Genomic DNA, 17,727 nt, shown 5'->3' with positions numbered 1-17,727 from the left:
ATTTAGAGTTATTTGGACACGAGGGGAACATATTCTAAGTAACAAAAACTTAATTTAGAGTTATTTGGACACTAGGGGAACATATTCTAAGTGACAAAGACTTAATTTAGAGTTATTTGGACACTAGAAACATATTCTAAGTGACAAAGACTTAATTTAGAGTTATTTGGACACGAGGGGAACATATTCTAAGTAACAAAGACTTAATTTAGAGTTATTTGGACACTAGGGGAACATATTCTAAGTAACAAAGACTTAATTTAGAGTTATTTGGACACGAGGGGAACATATTCTAAGTAACAAAGACTTAATTTAGAGTTATTTGGACACTAGGGGAACATATTCTAAGTGACAAAGACTTAATTTAGAGTTATTTGGACACTAGGGGAACATATTCTAAGTAACAAAGACTTAATTTAGAGCTATTTGGACACTAGGGGAACATATTCTAAGTAACAAAGACTTAATTTAGAGTTATTTGGACACGAGGGGAACATATTCTAAGTGACAAAGACTTCATTTAGAGTTATTTGGACACGAGGGGAACATATTCTAAGTGACAAAGACTTCTTTTAGAGTTATTTGGACACTAGGGGAACATATTCTAAGTGACAAGGACTTAATTTAGAGTTATTTGGACACTAGGGGAACATATTCTAAGTGACAAAGACTTAATTTAGAGTTATTTGGACACTAGGGGAACATGTTCTAAGTAACAAAGACTTAATTTAGAGTTATTTGGACACTAGGGGAACATATTCTAAGTAACAAAGACTTAATTTAGAGTTATTTGGACACTAGGGGAACATATTCTATGTAACAAAGACTTCATTTATAGTTTGTTGGACACTAGGGGAACATATTCTAAGTAACAAAGACTTAATTTAGAGTTATTTGGACACTAGGGGAACATATTCTAAGTAACAAAGACTTAATTTAGAGTTATTTGGACACTAGGGGAACATATTCTAAGTAACAAAGACTTAATTTAGAGTTATTTGGACACGAGGGGAACATATTCTAAGTGACAAAGACTTCATTTAGAGTTATTTGGACACTAGGGGAACATATTCTAAGTAACAAAGACTTAATTTAGAGTTATTTGGACACTAGGGGAACATATTCTAAGTAACAAAGACTTCATTTAGAGTTATTAGGACACTAGGGGAACATATTCTAAGTAACAAAGACTTCATTTAGAGTTATTTGGACACGAGGGGAACATATTCTAAGTGACAAAGACTTCATTTAGAGTTATTTGGACACTAGGGGAACATATTCTAAGTAACAAAGACTTAATTTAGAGTTATTTGGACACTAGGGGAACATATTCTAAGTAACAAACTTAATTTAGAGTTATTTGGACACGAGGGGAACATATTCTAAGTAACAGATACTTAATTTAGAGTTATTTGGACACTAGGGGAACATATTCTAAGTAACAAAGACTTAATTTAGAGTTATTTGGACACTAGGGGAACATATTCTAAGTAACAAAGACTTAATTTAGAGTTATTTGGACACTAGGGGAACATATTCTAAGTGACAAAGACTTAATTTAGAGTTATTTGGACACGGGGGGAACATATTCTAAGTGACAAAGACTTCATTTAGAGTTATTTGGACACTAGGGGAACATATTCTAAGTAACAAAGACTTAATTTAGAGTTATTTGGACACTAGGGGAACATATTCTAAGTAACAAAGACTTGATTTAGAGTTATTTGGACACTAGGGGAACATATTCTAAGTAACAAAGACTTAATTTAGAGTTATTTGGACACTAGGGGAACATATTCTAAGTAACAAAGACTTAATTTAGAGTTATTTGGACACTAGGGGAACATATTCTAAGTAACAAAGACTTAATTTAGAGTTATTTGGACACGAGGGGAACATATTCTAAGTGACAAAGACTTCATTTAGAGTTATTTGGACACTAGGGGAACATATTCTAAGTAACAAAGACTTAATTTAGAGTTATTTGGACACTAGGGGAACATATTCTAAGTAACAAACTTAATTTAGAGTTATTTGGACACGAGGGGAACATATTCTAAGTAACAATGACTTAATTTAGAGTTATTTGGACACTAGGGGAACATATTCTAAGTAACAAAGACTTCATTTAGAGTTATTTGGACACTAGGGGAACATATTCTAAGTAACAAAGACTTCATTTAGAGTTATTTGGACACGAGGGGAACATATTCTAAGTAACAAAGACTTAATTTAGAGTTATTTGGACACTAGGGGAACATATTCTAAGTGACAAAGACTTAATTTAGAGTTATTTGGACACTAGGGGAACATATTCTAAGTGACAAAGACTTAATTTAGAGTTATTTGGACACGAGGGGAACATATTCTAAGTAACAAAGACTTAATTTAGAGTTATTTGGACACTAGGGGAACATATTCTAAGTGACAAAGACTTAATTTAGAGTTATTTGGACACTAGGGGAACATATTCTAAGTAACAAAGACTTAATTTAGAGTTATTTGGACACTAGGGGAACATATTCTAAGTAACAAAGACTTAATTTAGAGTTATTTGGACACTAGGGGAACATATTCTATGTAACAAAGACTTCATTTATAGTTTTTTGGACACTAGGGGAACATATTCTAAGTAACAAAGACTTAATTTAGAGTTATTTGGACACTAGGGGAACATATTCTAAGTAACAAAGACTTAATTTAGAGTTATTTGGACACTAGGGGAACATATTCTAAGTAACAAAGACTTAATTTAGAGTTATTTGGACACTAGGGGAACATATTCTAAGTAACAAACTTAATTTAGAGTTATTTGGACACGAGGGGAACATATTCTAAGTAACAAAGACTTAATTTAGAGTTATTTGGACACTAGGAGAACATATTCTAAGTAACAAAGACTTAATTTAGAGTTATTTGGACACTAGGGGAACATATTCTAAGTAAAAAAGACTTAATTTAGAGTTATTAGGACACTAGGGGAACATGTTCAAATAACAAAGACTTAATTTAGAGTTATTTGGACACTAGGGGAACATATTCTAAGTAACAAAGACTTCATTTAGAGTTATTTGGACGCTAGGGGAACATATTCTAAGTAACAAAGACTTCATTTAGAGTTATTTGGTTAGGGTTAGGAATAGAAGGTTAGGGTTATAATAAGGCCATGCCAAATAAGGCATTAATAAGTACTTAATAATGACTAGTTAAGAGCCAATATGTTAATAAACAACTAATTAATGGTGAATATGTTCCCCATACTAAAGTGTTAGCATGTTTTTTTACTGGTGCACAAAATGAAGCGTGCATGAACATCACCTTGTTCAAACAACAAAACCAACACAGTGCATAAACTCACAACAAATGACACACCTGCAAATCAGTCTGACTTCTGCTGTTGTCGTATCCGTAAAACGCCGATAGGGAGAAGTTTGTATTTACACGATGAGTCGGGTGTGTTTTGACCTCCGCCGAACCCCTGAGCCCGACTCACTGAACCCCTAGGGTTGGATCGAACCCAGGTTAAGAACCAGTGCATTAAAGTGTGAGGACTAGTATTAAGGCCACAGCGAGAACACATTGGTTATGTTACGTGAAAAATGTATCGGAATGTTGCGGGAAAGACGTTAAAAGTACAATAAGGACATTTGTCAGGGGCAAAAAGTTGTAACGGTATGAGAAGAGTCAACGATACAGTAGAATTGTATTTGGAAAAAAGTTTCAAGTGATAATATTACAAAGAAAAAAGGTTACAGGAACACCGGGAAGACCAGAGAATACACTGCAAAAAGTGACATCTAAGTAAGATGAAATATGTCAAATAAGGGTGATATTTGCTTATTTTCTGTCTGATAAGATCATTCTTCTCACTAAGCAGATTTGATGTTAGAGTGTTTTACTTGTTTTAAGTGTTTTGCTCCTAAATGATCTCAGTAAGATATTACAGCTTGTTGCTGAGATTTGATGACCTACACTAGCGTTCAAAAGTTTGGGGTCACATGTAAATGTCCTTATTTTTGAAGGAAAAGCACTGTACTTTTCAATGAAGATAACTTGAAACTAGTCTTAACTTGAAAGAAATACACTCTATACATTGCTAATGTGGTAAATGACTATTCTAGCTGCAAATGTCTGCTTTTTGGTGCAATATCTACATAGGTGTATAGAGGCCCATTTCCAGCAACTATCACTCCAGTGTTCTAATGGTACAATGTGTTTGCTCATTGGCTCAGAAGGCTAATTGATGATTAAAAAACCCTTGTGCAATCATGTTCACACATCTGAAAACACTTTAGCTCGTTACAGAAGCTAATAAACTGACCTTCCTTTGAGCAGATTGACTTTCTGGAGCATCACATTTGTGGGCTCAATTAAACGCTCAAAATGGCCAGAAAAAGAGAACTTTCATCTGAAACTCCACAGTCTATTCTTGTTCTTAGAAATGAAGGCTCGAACACTAAATTGTTTGGGTGACCCCAAACTTTTGAACGGTAGTGTATATTGAGTAAAACATGCTTGAAATTAGAATATCAAGTGTTGCAAAGCTGTGTCATCAACACTCACAAGTATAAAACTACTTTTTTAAAGTCATCATTTCTTATTTCAAGCATGAAATAAAAAATCATGACTTTGACACAATTGTGTCTCATAATTAAAACAGATGACAGCCAAATGGACTTTGCTGTTTTATTTCCAATGAAACAATAGAAAATATGTACTCATATAGTAGTACAGTTGGCACAGTACAGTAAACTGACAGTTAATATTTAACATTTTGACATTTCTAACAATTTTGAACAGAAATAGTTCATGCACATTCAAATTAATTCTTCAAAATTACAATAAAACATTTATTGTCCGGGGGCCGGGCTGTATATATGCACACTAATTGACTGAAAGAGCACGCACTTGGCGCGATGATGTCATGTTATCCATGGAAAAATGCATTTTTAGACAATATGATTTGCCTGAGCGGCTAGGAGACCCCGAGAGTAACAAGCGCTTGCCTTGTTGCCTTTCCATTAAGAACAATAAATTAGTTTTTAGTATAAGTTTGCTGGTTTCAAGAAATGTAATGCCGAGCACATATCATTATGTCAAGATAATGGCACTAGCATTTACTTCATTTAAGAATATTTTTCAACATATTGAGCAAAATGTTTCATATTTGTTTTTTCTACCAAGAAAAGTACACTTATTAGTGAGAATATACTTATTTTAAGCTATTTTGGGGTTCATTGAGGTTAGCTAATTTGACTTGTTTTGGAAAGTCTTGACAAGCCAAATGTTCTTGTTCTATTGGCAGATCATTTTGCCTAGTTCAAATAAAATACCCCTCATTTTTGTATTTTTTTTTCTTGTTTTTGAACACTGACTTTTTGCAATGTACAGTTCTGAAATGACACTCAAAAGTTGTTACAAGCAAACATTTCTGGCCATTTAAGTTCACCTTGTAATAGTAGGTGAACGAAGTTGTCATGTCATTAGACAAAAGTAAAAAAAGTAACAAAATAACTTTTTTTTTTTGAAAAGGTGGATTGTCACAAAATGAAATTTGCAATGCTAATGTGACCAAAGCAATAATGTTACCAGAATAAAAGTATTAAATATTAAAGTCCATTATACTTTCACTCTTTTTTGACCTGTGACAATACTCGTGTTAAACCATGCCAAAGTGTCAAATAATATTGGTCATGCATTTGGAAGTGAGACCTGCAAGCAGCTTTGGATCGAAATTATTAATTTTTTTTAATTTAATTTTATTTATTTTTTTAAAATGTGGGGTCGTATTTGACTAGGAAAATGGATGGATGGATACACTGCAGACCAAAGTGGCCCAAATCAGATTTTTTTTTTTTTTTAATCAGATTTTTCCCAGCTGACTCTTTACACTGCAAGTAAAATGTGATTTTTATTAGACTGCAGTGTAAACGCGCACAGGCTCCAAAGTGGCCCCAATGTGGCCTCGACGTCACTTCCATTAACTGAAAACAAAGGAAGTTGACCTGGAAGAAGTTGCTACTACCACAAAATAAAATAGAAGTGGCAACAACTTAAAAATGAGTGTTTTTTTATGTGAAAGTAAAGTAAAGTAATATAAAGTATGAATGGACATATATAGTGTCATATATTTGTCTGTTAAGTCGAGGAGACACGGACATCAGCGTGGATCTACCTTAGATTTATTTTGACACTCACATGTAAACAAATGTGTCACAGCCTCAATTTTGCTCTTTCAACAAACTATTTCTTCCCAATCTAAATATATATTCATATATTACATATAGACTATTATTTGTGCACTAAAATATATATTCATATATTACATATAGACTATTTGTGCACTAAAATATATATTCAGATATTACATATAGACTATTATTTGTGCACTAAAATATATATTCATATATTACATATACACTATTTGTGCACTAAAATATATATTCATATATTACGTATAGACTATTATTTGTGCACTAAAATATATATTCATATATTACGTATAGACTATTATTTGTGCACTGAAATATATATTCATATATTACATATAGACTATTTGTGCACTAAAATATATATTCAGATATTACATATAGACTATTTGTGCACTAAAATATATATTCATATATTACATATACACTATTTGTGCACTAAAATATATATTCATATATTACGTATAGACTATTATTTGTGCACTAAAATATATATTCATATATTACGTATAGACTATTATTTGTGCACTAAAATATATATTCATATATTACATATAGACTATTTGTGCACTAAAATATATATTCAGATATTACATATAGACTATTATTTGTGCACTAAAATATATATTCATATATTACGTATAGACTATTATTTGTGCACTAAAATATATATTCATATATTACGTATAGACTATTATTTGTGCACTAAAATATATATTCATATATTACATATAGACTATTTGTGCACTAAAATATATATTCAGATATTACATATAGACTATTATTTGTGCACTAAAATATATATTCATATATTACATATAGACTATTATTTGTGCACTAAAATATATATTCATATATTACATATAGACTATTATTTGTGCACTAAAATATATATTCATATATTACATATAGACTATTTGTGCACTAAAATATATATTCATATAGACTATTATTTGTGCACTAAAATATATATTAATATATTACATATAGACTATTATTTGTGCACTAAAATATATATTCATATATTACATATAGACTATTATTTGTGCACTAAAATTTATATTCATATATTACATATAGACTATTATTTGTGCACTAAAATATATATTCATATATTACATATAGACTATTATTTGTGCACTAAAATATATATTCATAAATTACATATAGACTATTTGTGCACTAAAATATATATTCATATATTACATATAGACTATTATTTGTGCAATAAAATATATATTCATATATGACATATAGACTATTATTTGTGCACTAAAATATATATTCATATATTACATATAGACTATTATTTGTGCAATAAAATATATTTTCATATATTACATATAGACTATTATTTGTGCACTAAAATATATATTCATAAATTACATATAGACTTATTTGTGCACTAAAATATATATTCATATAGACTATTTGTGCACTAAAATATATATTCATATAGACTATTATTTGTGCACTAAAATATATATTCATATATTACATAGACTATAATTTGTGCACTAAAATATATATTCATATATTACATATACACTATTATTTGTGCACTAAAATATATATTCATATAATACATTTAGACTATTATTTGTGCACTAAAATATATATTCATATATTACATATAGACTATTATTTGTGCACTAAAATATATATTCATATATTACATATAGACTATTTGTGCACTAAAATATATATTCATATATTACATATAGACTATTATTTGTGCACTAAAATATATATTCATATATTACATATAGACTATTTGTGCACTAAAATATATATTCATATATTACATATAGACTATTATTTGTGCACTAAAATATATATTCATATATTACGTATAGACAATTATTTGTGCACTAAAATATATATTCATATATTACATATAGACTATTATTTGTGCACTAAAAAATATATTCATATATTACATATAGACTATAATTTGTGCACTAAAATATATATTAATATATTACATATAGACTTATTTGTGCACTAAAATATATATTCATATATTACATATAGACTATTTGTGCACTAAAATATATATTCATATATGACATATAGACTATTATTTGTGCACTAAAATATGTATTCATATATTACGTATAGACTTATTTGTGCACTAAAATATATATTCATATATTACATATAGACTATTTGTGCACTAAAATATATATTCATATATTACATATAGACTATTATTTGTGCACTAAAATATATATTAATATAGACTATTATTTGTGCACTAAAATATATATTCATATATTACATATAGACTATTATTTGTGCACTAAAATATATATTCATATATTTCGTAATAGACTATTATTTGTGCACTAAAATATAAATTCATATATTACATATAGACTATTATTTGTGCACTAAAATATATATTCATATATTACATATAGACTATTATTTGTGCACTAAAATATACATTCATATATTACATATAGACTATTATTTGTGCACTAAAATATATATTCATATATTACATATAGACTATTTGTGCACTAAAATATATATTCATATATTACATATAGACTATTATTTGTGCACTAAAATATATATTCATATATTACATATAGACTATTATTTGTGCACTAAAATATATATTCATATATGACATATAGACCATTATTCGTGCACTAAAATATATATTCATATATTACATATAGACTATTTGTGCACTAAAATATATATTCATATATGACATATAGACTATTATTTGTGCACTAAAATATATATTCATATATTACGTATAGACTAATATTTGTGCACTAAAATATGTATTCATATATTACATATAGACTATTATTTGTGCACTAAAATATATATTAATATAGACTATTATTTGTGCACTAAAATATATATTCATATATTACATATAGACTTATTTTTGCACTAAAATATATATTTATATATTACATATAGACTATTATTTGTGCACTAAAATATATGTTCATATATTACATATAGACTATTTCTGCACTAAAATATATATTCATATATTACATATAGACTATTATTTGTGCACTAAAATATATATTCATATATGACATATAGACTATTATTTGTGCACTAAAATATATATTCATATATTACATAAAGACTATTATTTGTGCACTAAAATATATATTCATATATTACATATAGACTATTATTTGTGCACTAAAATATATATTAATATATTACATGTAGACTATTATTTGTGCACTAAAATATATATTCATATATTACGTATAGACTATTATTTGTGCACTAAAATATATATTCATATATTACGTATAGACTATTATTTGTGCACTAAAATATAAATTCATATATTACATATAGACTATTATTTGTGCACTAAAATATATATTCATATATTACATATAGACTATTATTTGTGCACTAAAATATACATTCATATATTACATATAGACTATTATTTGTGCACTAAAATATATATTCAGATATTACATATAGACTATTATTTGTGCACTAATATATATATTCATATATTACATATAGACTATTATTTGTGCACTAAAATATATATTCATATATTACATATAGACTATTATTTGTGCACTAAAATATATATTCAGATATTACATATACACTATTATTTGTGCACTAAAATATATATTCATATATTACATATAGACTATTTGTGCACTAAAATATATATTCATATATGACATATAGACTATTATTTGTGCACTAAAATATATATTCATATATTACGTATAGACTATCATTTGTGCACTAAAATATATATTCATATATTACATATAGACTATTATTTGTGCACTAAAATATATATTTATATATTACATATAGACTATTATTTGTGCACTAAAATATATGTTCATATATTACATATAGACTATTTCTGCACTAAAATATATATTCATATATTACATATAGACTATTATTTGTGCACTAAAATATATATTCATATATGACATATAGACTATTATTTGTGCACTAAAATATATATTCATATATTACATATAGACTATTATTTGTGCACTAAAATATATATTCATATATTACATATAGACTATTATTTGTGCACTAAAATATATATTAATATATTACATATAGACTATTATTTGTGCACTAAAATATATATTCATATATTACATATAGACTATTTGTGCACTAAAATATATATTCATATATGACATATAGACTATTATTTGTGCACTAAAATATATATTCATATATTACGTATAGACTATTTGTGCACTAAAATATATATTCATATATTACATATAGACTATTATTTGTGCACTAAAATATATATTTATATATTACATATAGACTATTATTTGTGCACTAAAATATATGTTCATATATTACATATAGACTATTTCTGCACTAAAATATATATTCATATATTACATATAGACTATTATTTGTGCACTAAAATATATATTCATATATGACATATAGACTATTATTTGTGCACTAAAATATATATTTATATATTGCATATAGACTATTATTTGTGCACTAAAATATATATTCATATATTACATATAGACTATTATTTGTGCACTAAAATATATATTCATATATTACATATAGACTATTATTTGTGCACTAAAATATATATTCATATATTACACAAAGACTATTATTTGTGCACTAAAATATATATTCATATATTACATATAGACTATTATTTGTGCACTAAAATATATATTCATATATTACATATAGATTATTATTTGTGCACTAAAATATATATTCATATATTACATATAGACTATCATTTGTGCACTAAAATATATATTCATATATTACATATAGACTATTATTTGTGCACTAAAATATATATTCATATATTACATATAGACTATTATTTGTGCACTAAAATTTATATTCATATATTACATATAGACTATTATTTGTGCACTAAAATATATATTCATATATTACATATAGACTATTATTCGTGCACTAAAATATATATTCATATATTACATATTGACTATTATTTGTGAACTAAAATATATATTCATATATTACATATAGACTATTATTTGTGCACTAAAATATATATTCATATATTACATATAGACTATTATTTGTGCACTAAAATATATATTCATATATGACATATAGACCATTATTCGTGCACTAAAATATATATTCATATATTACATATAGACTATTTGTGCACTAAAATATATATTCATATATTACATATAGACTTATTTGTGCACTAAAATATATATTCATATATTACATATAGACTATTATTTGTGCACTAAAATATATATTCATATATTACATATAGACTATTATTTGTGCACTAAAATATATATTCATATAGACCAGGGGTCGGCAACCCGCGGCTCTAGAGCCGCATGCGGCTCTTTAGCGCCGCCCTAGTGGCTCTCTGGAGCTTTTTCAAAAATGTATGAAAAATGGAAAAAGATGAGGGGAAAAAATATATTTTTGGTTTTAATATGGTTTCTGTAGGAGGACAAACATGACACTAATTGTTATAACACAGTGTTTATATTAAACATGCTTCACTGATTCGAGTATTTGGCGAGCGCCGTTTTGTCCTACTAATTTTGGCGGTCCTTGAACTCACCTTAGTTTGTTTCCATGTATAACTTTCTCCGACTTTCTAGGACGTGTTTTATGCCACTTCTTTTTCTGTCTCATTTTGTCCACCCAACTGTTAACGTGGTGCGTGAAGGCACAAAGGTGAGTTTTGTTGATGTTATTGACTTGTGTGGAGTGCTAATCAGACATATTTGGTTACTGCATTAATGCTAGCTAATCGATGCTAACATGCTATTTAGGCTAGCTATATGTACATATTGCATCATTATGCCTCATTTGTAGGTATATTTGAGGTCATTTAGTTTCCTTTAAGTCCTTTAAATGTATATCTCTTGACACACTATCTGTATGTAATATGGCTTTTAATTTTTTGCGGCTCCAGACAGATTTGTTTTTGTATTTTTGGTCCAATATGGCTCTTTCAACATTTTGGGTTGCCGACCCCTGATATAGACTATTATTTGTGCACTAAAATATATATTCATATATGACATATAGACTATTATTTGTGCACTAAAATATATATTCATATATTACATATAGACTATTATTTGTGCACTAAAATATATATTCATATATTACATATAGACTATTATTTGTGCACTAAAATTTATATTCATATATTACATATAGACTATTATTTGTGCACTAAAATATATATTAATATATTACATATAGACTATTATTTGTGCACTAAAATATATATTCATATAGACTATTATTTGTGCACTAAAATATATATTCATATATTACATATAGACTATTATTTGTGCACTAAAATATATATTCATATATTACATATAGACTATTATTTGTGCACTAAAATATATATTCATATATGACATATAGACCATTATTTGTGCACTAAAATATATATTCATATATTACATATAGACTATTTGTGCACTAAAATATATATTCATATATTACATATAGACTATTATTTGTGCACTAAAATATATATTCATATATTACATATAGACTATTATTTGTGCACTAAAATATATATTCATATATTACATATAGACTATTTGTGCACTAAAATATATATTCATATATTACATATAGACTATCATTTGTGCACTAAAATATATATTCATATATTACATATAGACTATTATTTGTGCACTAAAATATATATTCATATATTACATATAGACTATTATTTGTGCACTAAAATGTATATTCATATATTACATATAGACTATTATTTGTGCACTAAAATATATATTCATATATTACATATAGACTATTATTTGTGCACTAAAATATATATTCATATATTACATATAGACTATTATTTGTGCACTAAAATATATATTCATATATTACATATAGACTATTTGTGCACTAAAATATATATTCATATATTACATATAGACTATTATTTGTGCACTAAAATATATATTCATATATTACGTATAGACTATTATTTTTGCACTATTGACAAGTGATGCAGTGAAAATTTGGTGGTGTTAAATAAAAAGCCAAAGAGGATGTTGTGATGAAATATACATTTCCTCTGGCGACTGCGTCTTTCGGGCGCACACGAGTGACGTAGCTCGCCCAAAGATGACGAAAAAGTCACATTCAGGTCACATTGCGTTTAGACTGGAGTCACATTTGAAAGGATCAGATTCCAATGTGATTCAGGACTACCTCCTGATGTGGTGTGAATCTGATGGCAAAAGATCAGATTTGAAGCACTTTGGAGCGTTTAGACTGGCAAACTAAATCAGATCTGTGTCACTTGAGGGCAAAACAATCAGATTTGGTGTGCACCCCAAAAAGGGACAAGCGGTAGAAAATGGATGGATGTAAACGGGGCCTCAAGACTTATTTTTATGGGCATAAAGGCTGGAGACCTGCTCCCTCCCCCGCTCTGTTTGGGAAGTATATTGCTTGTAATGAGCGTTGGCCAGCCCTTCAGATGTCCTCGGGAGTGTGACCAATCATAGAGCAGTGGGCTCAGGGGGGGTTAATTACACACACCATTTTGGCCAGATGCAGGAAATTCAAGGAATAAGCTACACAGCTTTGTGTGGCGATGTACTATAGGAGTCCAAAAGTGTAGGTCCCCAATAATGTTATGCAGGGCCGGCCCGTGGCATAGGCCGTATAGGCAAATGCTAAGGGCGCCGTCCATAAGGGGGCGCCACGCCAGTGCCACAAATGTTGGAGGAAAAAAAAAAAAAAAAAAGTTGGTACTATTATTTCTAAATACATAAAATAATCCCACGTTAATTAAAATGCAAAGTAAAGCCTATTTAATATAAATATTATTTGTTACAACATTACGCCCCCCCTCGCCCCGCACGGTGCGCCCCCTCCCTTCCCGTATCATGACTCTTTTTGGACGTCACCACATCAAAAAATCAACACAAGATGTCAAAACGGCCAAAACTGTCAGGTGCCCACGGAAGAAAAAATAGAAAAGAAGAGGAGGAGAAACGAGAAAAAGACAAAGGTAGCAGGTAGGTAACGTTAGCCTACATGAAATTATTTCTCATTAAGCTAATGTTACATGATTCGGCAATTGCTAATCAATAAATAGCTAGTTCTGTTTTAACGTCGGGTTAATATTGTGGAGGGGGCTAAATTGTTATGGAAAATAATAATGTAACGTTAGGTAATTACAGTACTCCCTGGTGTACAGTAATTTGTTAGTCATTCTAGTTAATGCAATATTAAAAAGCACAAATAGAGAACTCTGTAGGATCCCCTTTTTTTGTAATATAGTTGTTAAAGTCATACTGTTTTGATATCTTGTTTTGTGCAGTGCCTTATTTATATTGTATTTTTAATTTATTTTATGCAACGTGTTGACACGTTTTATTTTGTGTTTATGTATGTAAAAAATATTGTATTTCATATATTCATTTTTTATTTTTTGTATTCATTTATTTATCCATATTTTTTTCTATCTTGTTAACTATTCTGATTGTTGATTTGCTTTCTTTAAGTAAAAAAAAAGGTCAAAGACAAAGCTATTCGGTTTCTTGTGAGTATATACACTTCACTGCCGATGTGGGGGGGGGGGGGGGGGGGAGCCACCTAAAATCTTGCCTAGGGCGCCAGATTGGTTAGGGCCGGGCCTGATGTTATGAGAATACAATTGGTAAAATACATACAAATAAATTGTTACCAACAAAGTGGCATTCTTGTACAGTAAAGTTTCAATTGTATGAGAAAAAAGTCGCAATGTTACGTTGATAGAGTTGTAAATGTGAAAAAGGTAGGTAAAAATTGTAATATTACAAGGTGGCGACTTGTCCAGGGTGTACCTCGCCTTCTGCCCAAATGCAGCTGAGATAGGCTCCAGCACCCCCCCGCCACCCTGAAAGGGAGAAGAGGTAGAAAATGGATGGATGGATGGAAGTTTGCAATGTTATTAAAAAAAAAAGTTATTGTTACAAGAATAAAATTGTAACATTTCACGAAAAAAATAGTTACCAGCAAAAAGTTGCATCTTTTAAAGAAAAGTGGTAATGCTAGAATTCAACATTGGTAGGAAAAAAGTGGGTGTTTTGGGATTAAAGTGAAAAAAATGTGCAATGTGAGTGTTTTGTAACATTGCAAGAAAAATGTTGGAATGGTAGGACAAAAACACCTGCAATGTGACATGACTAAAGTAATACTAGTGCGAGGACAAAAGTCGTAATGTTACCAGAATAAGATTTGTAAAACTGCATTCAAAGAATTGTTGCAAGTAAAATGTTTTCTTTTTTAGGTGGAGTTGTAATGAAATGAGAAAAAAGTCGTGACCACGCCTGGATAAATTCTAATCTTGCCATTACAAGATTGTAGATGTGAAGAAATCAGAACAATACCAACAAAGAAAGGCTTGTAATGTTACAAAGAAAACTCATGTTTTCCCAATAAAATTTAAAGTTCAAATAGTATGATGAAAAAAGAACGTCAAAAATATAAATTTATATTTTTCGAAAACCCAAATACCGTATTTCCTTGAATAGCCGCAGGGGCGCTAATTAATTTAAAACCTCCTGTCACTCCAGCGTTTACCGGAAGCCTGCGGGATGGCCATGCATGCGCTAATTATTTTAAAACCTCTTCTCACTCCGGCGTTTACCAAAAGGAATGCGGTAAATTTAGGCGTGCGCTTTGAGTGTGATGTAAGCATACCATCATGAAAAGCACATTTAATTAAAAAAAACCTTATTATGGTCTTACCTGTACTTATGAATGGAGTCCATTTGCAGCTCCTTCTGACCAAAAGCATCGATAACTTGTTTATAGAAGTCTTCCTTATTTTCTTTCTTCAGTTTTAAAAGTCTCTCTGTCTCGATGGAGATATTCCTTTAATTATTACCTCCTGCTTCCATTGAAAGTCCAGTTTAGAAAACTGTTGTATTTTAGATACCGGTATGTAATCCTCCATGTTAAAAGTTCAGGCAGAGGAAAAAAAAAAAAAATCTCTTGCTGCGTGTAGTCACTTCTTCTGCAGTACCGGAAGTCGCAAGAAGGATCACTAGCGCGGTAGCGCCCTCTACCACCAGGAGGGGGGAGTCATTTAATGACTTATACAGTATTTGACACACGCAGCTACGGTATATTGATAAAAAATAGCTGCTTACTGTTCTTTTTAGCATACTGTACCGGTATTCAATAGCTTGGACCTTCAATCATACTGAATAGCTCTTTATCTTTTTTCCTTTGTGCGATTGCAAACTACTGAAAGCAGCTTCCTCCATTTTGAAAATGAGGACAGGTAAAGCGTCACTCGTGACGTAACGAATTTGACCCGGCGGAAGTTCTAGACATATGCTAAATATTTTGCGAAACGAGTTTGACCCGGCGAAAATTATAGACATGCGATAATAAAATTAATATTTTGCGAAACGAATTTGATCCGGCGTTAATAATGAACCGGCGATAAGGCCAAGCATGCGTTAATTATTTTGAGAAACGAGTTTGACCCGGCAGTAATTCTAGACGTGCGAATACTATATTCCCTGCGCCAATTCAAGGAAATACGGTAAGTAGTTTTAAGTTGCTAAAAAAAAAAAAAAAAAAGTCATACCACTACAAAGAAACTAATTCAACAAATGTAGTAAGGAAAAAAGCATATCATTTGGAGAAAATCTCTGAATCTTACAGGAAAAAAAATCACATTACAAGAAATGTTGGTTTTAAGTTGAAATGCACAAAAATAATTTAAGCTGCAATATTGTAAGGTTTTTTTCCATTGTAAAAAAATGATTTTTAAGTCATTGTTTGAAGAAGAAAAAAAGAAAATACAAGTTTTTTAAATTATAACATTAAATAAACCTTTCATGAAAATCAACTGTTTAATGAAAAAGTTATTTTTCTTACTGGAAAGAAACTGGCTATTTTTTCTTGAACAGGGGTAAAAGTACAAGTCAGAATCTTCAAGACCAAAAAGAGGTTTGTTTAGAAACAAAACACTCGCCATGTTTTGTTTACATCTGACAGTAAAGTCAGCTTCTGCAGGGTTCCATTATTGTGGAGACTTGGTGGAGGTCTGCTCTCCACTTCTTTTAGGCTGAGTGCTGACTTTTGTCCCATCAGCAGCATGGAAGACCAAAAAGCTGTAGTCCTATTGATCATCTCTATCCCAGCTCATTAAAAGCTGTCCACATGAAATATTCACAGGAAGTTATCTCACTTTTCTTTGCCAAAGTAGCACAGCATATATCCTACTGAGTGTCCTCTAGAGCAGGGGTCCCCAACCTTTTTTGCACCACGGACCGGTTTAATGTAGGCATTATTTTCAGGGACCGGCTTTCCACTTGTACCAGATAAATACAGCAAGAATAAGTACATAAAAAATACAACTCACTATAACGCTGAATTAGTGTTTCTTTGCGATGAGATGCAGATGGAAATCAGCCTTTGGCTACAATCTTGTCACTTTTCTGTCTGATATGTTCATTAATGTGCATTGTATCAT

The sequence above is a fragment of the Entelurus aequoreus genome, linkage group LG10 (assembly GCF_033978785.1).
Source record: "Entelurus aequoreus isolate RoL-2023_Sb linkage group LG10, RoL_Eaeq_v1.1, whole genome shotgun sequence".
Classification (NCBI taxonomy): Eukaryota; Metazoa; Chordata; class Actinopteri; order Syngnathiformes; family Syngnathidae; genus Entelurus; species Entelurus aequoreus.
This window is presented reverse-complemented; position numbering follows the sequence as displayed.